Raw genomic sequence first — 6,593 nt, 5'->3', positions numbered from 1 at the left:
CAGCCCCAAGAGTTAACCTATTTTCTTATCTGGTTTTAACCTTGTTTCTTCCACTGTAATTAATTGTAAAACAATGGTATTATATTTGTCCTTTAGATAAACTACCTCCAGCCATTGTCAGAGATGGAGAATGAACAAAGAATTGGAAGTCGGGGCCGGGGCGGTGGGGGGGGGGGGACTTGTCATTTTGTTAAAAACAATAGCTTTCCTGGTGATGATGTTGTATTATAGTAATGGGCTTTCCAGGTGGTGCGAGGAGTAAAGAACCCTCCTGTCAAAGAAGGAGATGTAAAGAGACGTGGGTTTGATCCTTGGGTGGGGAAGATCCCCTGGAGGAGGGCATGGCAACCCACTCCAGCAGTCTTGTGTAGAGAATCCTTTGGACAGAGGAGCCTGGTGGGCTAATAGGGTCGCAAAGAGTCAGACACGACGGAGTGACTAAGCACCCATGCACTATAGTAATGCAAGATGTTGCTACTGGGGGCAACTGTGCGAAGGATATACAGGGTTCCTGTGAGTTACTTCTTACAACTGCATGTGAATCTGGAATTATCTCAATGTTAAAAGCTTTTTTAAAAAAAAATCTACAATAGCTTCCAAAGATGCTGCTAGTGCAGGTGCTTTAAGTTATTTTAAAGGACTTGAAAATGTCAAGATTCTCTTTCAAACCAATAATGTAATGAAATTCCCAATTTACCATGCAGTGGGAATCATTGTGGCAATGACTTGAAACCACAGACAAGGGATATTTCCATGAATTACTTAAAAAGAAAAGACACAAGATTCATATATTTAAAATTGAGATGCATCGCTGAAGTCTCCCCACCTCCACCACTGTCATGTCAAAGTCAGAGTTTCCCAAAGAACTCAAACAGCTACAAAACTCTCCGTCAGACATCTGAGCTTTGAAACAACCGATGAGAGCCTGAGGAGCCATTTTGAGCAATGGGGAACGCTCACAGGCTGTGTGGTGATGAAGGCTTCAAACACCAAGCACTCCAGAAGCTTTGGGGTTGTCACGTGTACCACGGTGGGGAAGGTGGATGCGGTCATGAAGGCAAGGCCATGCAAGGCGATGGAAGAGTTGTGGAGCCCAAGGGCCATCTCAGGAGAAGATTCTCAAAAATCTGGTGCCCACTTAACTGTGAAAAAAAGATTTTTATGGTTGGCACTAAAGAAGACACTGAAGAACATTACCTGAGAGATTATTTTGAACCATATGGGGAAACTGAAGTGTTTGAAATCATGACCGACTGAAGCAGTGGCAAAAAGAGAGGCTTTGTTTTTGCAACCTTTGATACTATGACTCCATAGACAAGACTGTCATTCAGAAATTCCACCCTGTGAATGGCCACAACTGTGAAGTAAGGAAAGCCCCATCCAAGCAAGAGATGGCTAGAGTTTCATCCAGCCAAAGAGGTGAAAGAGATTCTGGAGACTTTGGTGGTGGTTGTCGAGGTGGTTTCAGTGGGAATGACAACTTCGGTCATGGTGGAAACTTCAGTGGTGACGGTGGCTTTGGTGGCAGCTGTGATGATGATGGATATGGTGGCAGTGGGGACAGCTATAATGGATTTGGTGATGATGGAAGCAGTGTTCGAGGTGGCAGAATCTACAATGATTTTGGCAACTACGACAATCAGTCTTCTTGGACCCATGACAGGAGGAAACCAGAGGACAAAGGTCAGGCCCTTGCAGTGGTTGAGGCCAGTACTCTGCCAAATCTTGAAACCAAGATGGCCAGGGTCGTTCCAGCAGCAGCAGTAGCTGTGGCAGTGGCAGAGGTTTTAATTACTGCTGGGAAACAAAGCTTAGCAGGAGAGGAGAGCCAGAGAAGGGACAGGGAGGCTACAGATTACAACAGATTTGTGAACTCAGCCAAGCAGAGTGGTGACAGGGCCTAGCTGCTACAAAGAAGACACGTTTTAGATAATACTCACGTGTATGGGCAAAAAACCTGAGGGCTATACTTGTGACTAATTGTATAACAGCTTATTTTAGTTTCTGTTCTGTGGAAAGTGTAAAGCATTCCAACAAAGGGTTTCAATGCAGGTGTGGTTTTTTTTTTTTTTTTTTTTTTTTTTTTTGCACCCATGCTGTTGATTGCTAAATAAAATAGTCTGATCGTGACGCTGAATAAATGTGTATTTTTTTCAATGTGCTGTGTAAAGTTAGTCTACTCTGAAGCCATTTTGGTAAATTACCCTCAGTGTGAAGTTAGAATTCCTTCAGAGTAATGCCAGTTTCCATTTGAAATTTATTTACAACCTGCTTTGATGGAGAAGCTGCTGTCTTCAGAACCTTGGTGTAGTTGAACTGACAGTTATGTGTTGTGACCTGGAGTTCATTGTTAGAAGGGTCACCCATGAAAAGTCATGGAGCTTCTGTTTTTTTGTTTCATCATTGATGATTGTTGGCAATATATCTAAATTGAGTATATATGTATGCAATATACCTAAACTGAGTTATGGTATCAGATAAAGTTATAGATGGGAATGAAGCTTCTGTATCATCCATTATCATGGATAATCAATAAAAGATTTAATACCCTCTTGAAAAAAAAAAGTGAGTACTCTCTGCCTGTTTTCCTTTCTCTCCTCTCTCTGCTTTCTGTCCCCTTACTTCCTTTTCTCCTTCCCTCTCTTTCTCCCTTCCTCCTTTCTTTGTTTCTTTCTTTCTTCTTTCTTACATTTTTCCTTTTGAAACACAATTGAATCCCTCCTATTGCTAAAACTATGGTAAGCAGTTGATAAAGAAGACAGAAAATGTGTCTGCCCACATAGTGCTTATAATTTAAAGGAGGAGACAGTAAAATTACAGCTTTGATGCATGCTTAGAGTAAAATTAAGAGAGGGCTGGGATGAGGTAAGGGGAGTGAGGAGCTGCTCTAGACAAGGTCATCTGAGAAGAGGAAGGAGAGAGAGAGAGAGATTTGCATATTTTTGAGAATCCTTAAAACTACCGCACAATTGCACTCATCTCACATGCTAGTAAAGTAATGCTCAAAATTCTCCAAGCCAGGCTTCAGCAATACGTGAACCGTGAACTTCCTGATGTTCAAGCTGGTTTTAGAAAAGGCAGAGGAACCAGAGATCAAATTGCCAACAGCTGCTGGATCAGGGAAAAAGCAAGAGAGTTCCAGAAAAACATCTATTTCTGCTTTATTGACTATGCCAAAGCCTTTGACTGTGTGCATCACAATAAGCTGTGGAAAATTCTGAAAGAGATGGGAATATCAGACCACCTAACCTACCTCTTGAGAAATCTGTATGCAGGCCAGGAAGCAACAGTTAGAACTGGACATGGAACAACAGACTGGTTCCAAATAGGAAAAGGAGTCCGTCAAGGCTGTATACTGTCACCCTGCTTATTTAACTTCTATGCAGAGTACATCATGAGAAACATTGGACTGGAAGAAACACAAGCTGCAATCAAGATTGCCAGGAGAAATATCAATAACCTCAGATATGCAGATGACACCACCCTTATGGCAGAAAGGAAAGTGAAGAGGAACTCAAAAGCCTCTTGATGAAAGTAAAAGAGGAGAGTGAAAAAGTTGGCTTAAAGCTCAACATTCAGAAAACGAAGATCATAGCATCTGGTCCCATCACTCCATGGGAAATAGATGGAGAAACAGTGGAAACAGTGTCAGACTTTATTTTGGGGGGCTCCAAAATCACTGCAGATGGTGATTGCAGCCATGAAATTAAAAGACGCTTACTCCTTGGAAGGAAAGTTATGACCAACCTAGATAGCATATTCAAAAGCAGAGACATTACTTTGCCGACTAAGGTCCATCTAGTCAAGGCTATGGTTTTTCCTGTGGTCATGTATGGATGTGAGAGTTGGACTGTGAAGAAGGCTGAGCGCTGAAGAATTGATGCTTTTGAACTGTGGTGTTGGAGAAGACTCTTGAGAGTCCCTTGGACTGCAAGGAGATCCAACCAGTCCATTCTGAAGGAGATCAACCCTGGGATTTCTTTGGAAGGAATGATGTTAAGCTGAAACTCCAGTACTTTGGCCACCTCATGCAAAGAGTTGACTCACTGGAAAAGCCTCTGATGCTGGGAGGGATTGGGGGCAGGAGGAGAAGGGGACGACAGAGGATGAGATGGCTGGATGGCATCACTGACTCGATGGACGTGAGTCTGAGTGAACTCTGGGAGATGGTGATGGACAGGGAGGCCTGGCGTGCTGCGATTCATGGGGTAGCAAAGAGTCAGACACGACTGAGTGACTGAACTGAACTGAAAGGTGACCAGTTTGGTTGGAAGATGGTTGGCTAGGAAAAGGCAAAGATTATCTTGGAAACATTGTGGGCAAAGCAAAAGTGTACTGACTCCAAGCATTGTTATAGGCGACTGTCAGCTCAGACTGACATAATTACTGATATTTGTTCTAAATTAAACAAGTACATTGTTGAACCAATGGAACTTTAAGTAGTCATTGTCTCTCTGATATACTGTTCACATATTCTTCCATATTCATTTTCCAAAGAGAAAGCTAATGAATAAGAAGGGAAGTGATTACAAAATGGGATAGAAAAGTTGGAGAAGGAAATGGTAACCCACTCCAGTGTTCTTGCCTGGAGAATCCCAGGGACAAGGGAGCCTGGTGGGCTGCCGGCTATGGGGTTGCACAAAGTCGGACACGACTGAAGTGACTCAGCAGTAGCAGTAGCAGAGAGCCCTAGGTATCTAAAGTAGCAGCAATAAGGAAAGTCCTTTTGTTGATACACATAGGACACAATGTAAATTTATTATGATTCTCAGAGCCACTCTTTCCATGGGGATGGATATTCTGCTCCTAGCATCTCGTTCCATCTGCCCCAAATTCTGCTAAACATATTTGTAATCTATTTATTTTATTATTAGAAATATAAGGCCTAAATCCCTTGCAAAAACACTATGATTTAAATTTACATTAAAGACTAAAAGACTATTTTGGAGAGAGGTCACCTCCGAAGCGTGGAGAAGGAATGGCGATAGATGAGAGGATATTAGGATATCAAGGGAACTAAGCTTTTTTTCTTAGGGCATGTAGCATCTTAGCTCCCCAACTAGGGATCAAACCTATATCCCCTGCATTGGAGGCCTGGAGTTTTAACCACTGACCTACCAGGGAATTCTCAAGGACTAAAATTTCATGGTAACATTTTATTTATTAATATGGTGAGATGGGTACATGGATGATAAAGGTATTAATCTTTATAATGTTTTGGATTTTTGTGTAGGTAATTGCTTTCTCTCGTTTAAAGTTTTTATTTATTTATTTATTTTTGGCTACACTGGCTCTTCGTTGCTGTGCTTAACCCTTTCTCTAGCTGGCTTGTGTGGGCTTCCCGTTGTGGTGCCTTCTCTTGTTGCAGAGCATGAGCTCTAGGATACGTGAGCTTCAATAGCTGTGTCACACAGACAGGCTTTGTTTACCTACAGCATGTGGCATCGTCCCAGACCAGGAATCAAACCCATGTCCCCTCCATTGGCAGGTGGATTCTTAACCACAGGACCATTAGGGAAGTCCAGATGATTACCTCCTGACTGTGTCCTAAGAGTAATCTTTAAGCAAGTTAGCTCTTAAAATAGAAAAATTAAAGGAGAGGGGACAGAAGGAAAGGGCTATGGGAAAGACTGAGTCTACTAATGAGAGATTTCTCAGACTTGAAGAAACTTAGAGATTTAAACAGTTGACTAAAGGAAGCCCTCCTTTTTAGAGCAGTTAGTCTGTTCATGGTCATGGGACCAGTTGGTGGAGCTAGAGGAGGAAACAGGGGGTCAGAGCTTCAAGTCAAGAACTCCTGACTTCAAGCTGTTGTCCAAGAATTGCACGACAACTGCCTGGGATTTCCTTTTTGTTTTATCACTGTTGATACCAAATTTCATTTTAGTGACACAACTACTATCTGGAAGTTAGAAGTATACTTGTTATTTAATGGCAAACTGGAGAACGTATTTTAAACAAGGATGACAAGGGACTCTTCTGGTCCTCAGCAGGGTTTCCCGGGTGGCTCACATGGTAAAGAATCTGCCTGCAGTGAGGGAGACCCAGGTTCGATCCCTGGGTCAGGAAGATCCCCTGGAGAAGGCAATGGCAACCCACTTCAGTATTCTTGCCTGGATAATCCCGTGGTCAGAAGAGCCTGGCAGGCTGCAGTCTATGAGGTCACAAAGAGTGGAACCTGACTGAGTGACTAACACAGGCACAGTAGAGCAAGGAACATGTTTCTGGTAGGAGCCCAACCCAGCTGACTTTGCCTCCCAGCACCCTAGTCTCTGGTTCTGAAAACCTACCACCCTCAGAACTGGGGAAGGAAAACTCATCGGGATCACTTGGGGTCAGCACTACATCTCCACTGCCCCCCAAGAATACTCGAGTTCCTCAGGTTATCAACCAACCGTCACTGGCAGAGAACTTACTTTGATATAAAAGGAAGAACTTAATCAGGTTAGTGTTCCAAGAAACTTCAGAACAGCTGCAACTTGGCTGAAAATCTTGTTTATCTTGTTGATCTCTTTAATTGTGCCTATAAGCCCAGAGACCCTCTGATGGCTCTAATATAAAGAATAAATGGTGTATGGGAATCCAGTAATTAA

At 42.8% G+C, this 6,593-nt stretch overlaps 1 pseudogene; it reads left to right on the top strand.

Moving 5' to 3' along the window:
• On the top strand, nucleotides 840–2,038 carry LOC102185251 (annotated as a pseudogene).

This window comes from Capra hircus, chromosome 5 (assembly GCF_001704415.2).
Source record: "Capra hircus breed San Clemente chromosome 5, ASM170441v1, whole genome shotgun sequence".
NCBI classification, from domain to species: domain Eukaryota; kingdom Metazoa; phylum Chordata; class Mammalia; order Artiodactyla; family Bovidae; genus Capra; species Capra hircus.
The sequence above is the reverse complement of the archived record's forward strand: the minus strand, read 5'-3'. Positions and strand labels throughout refer to the sequence as shown.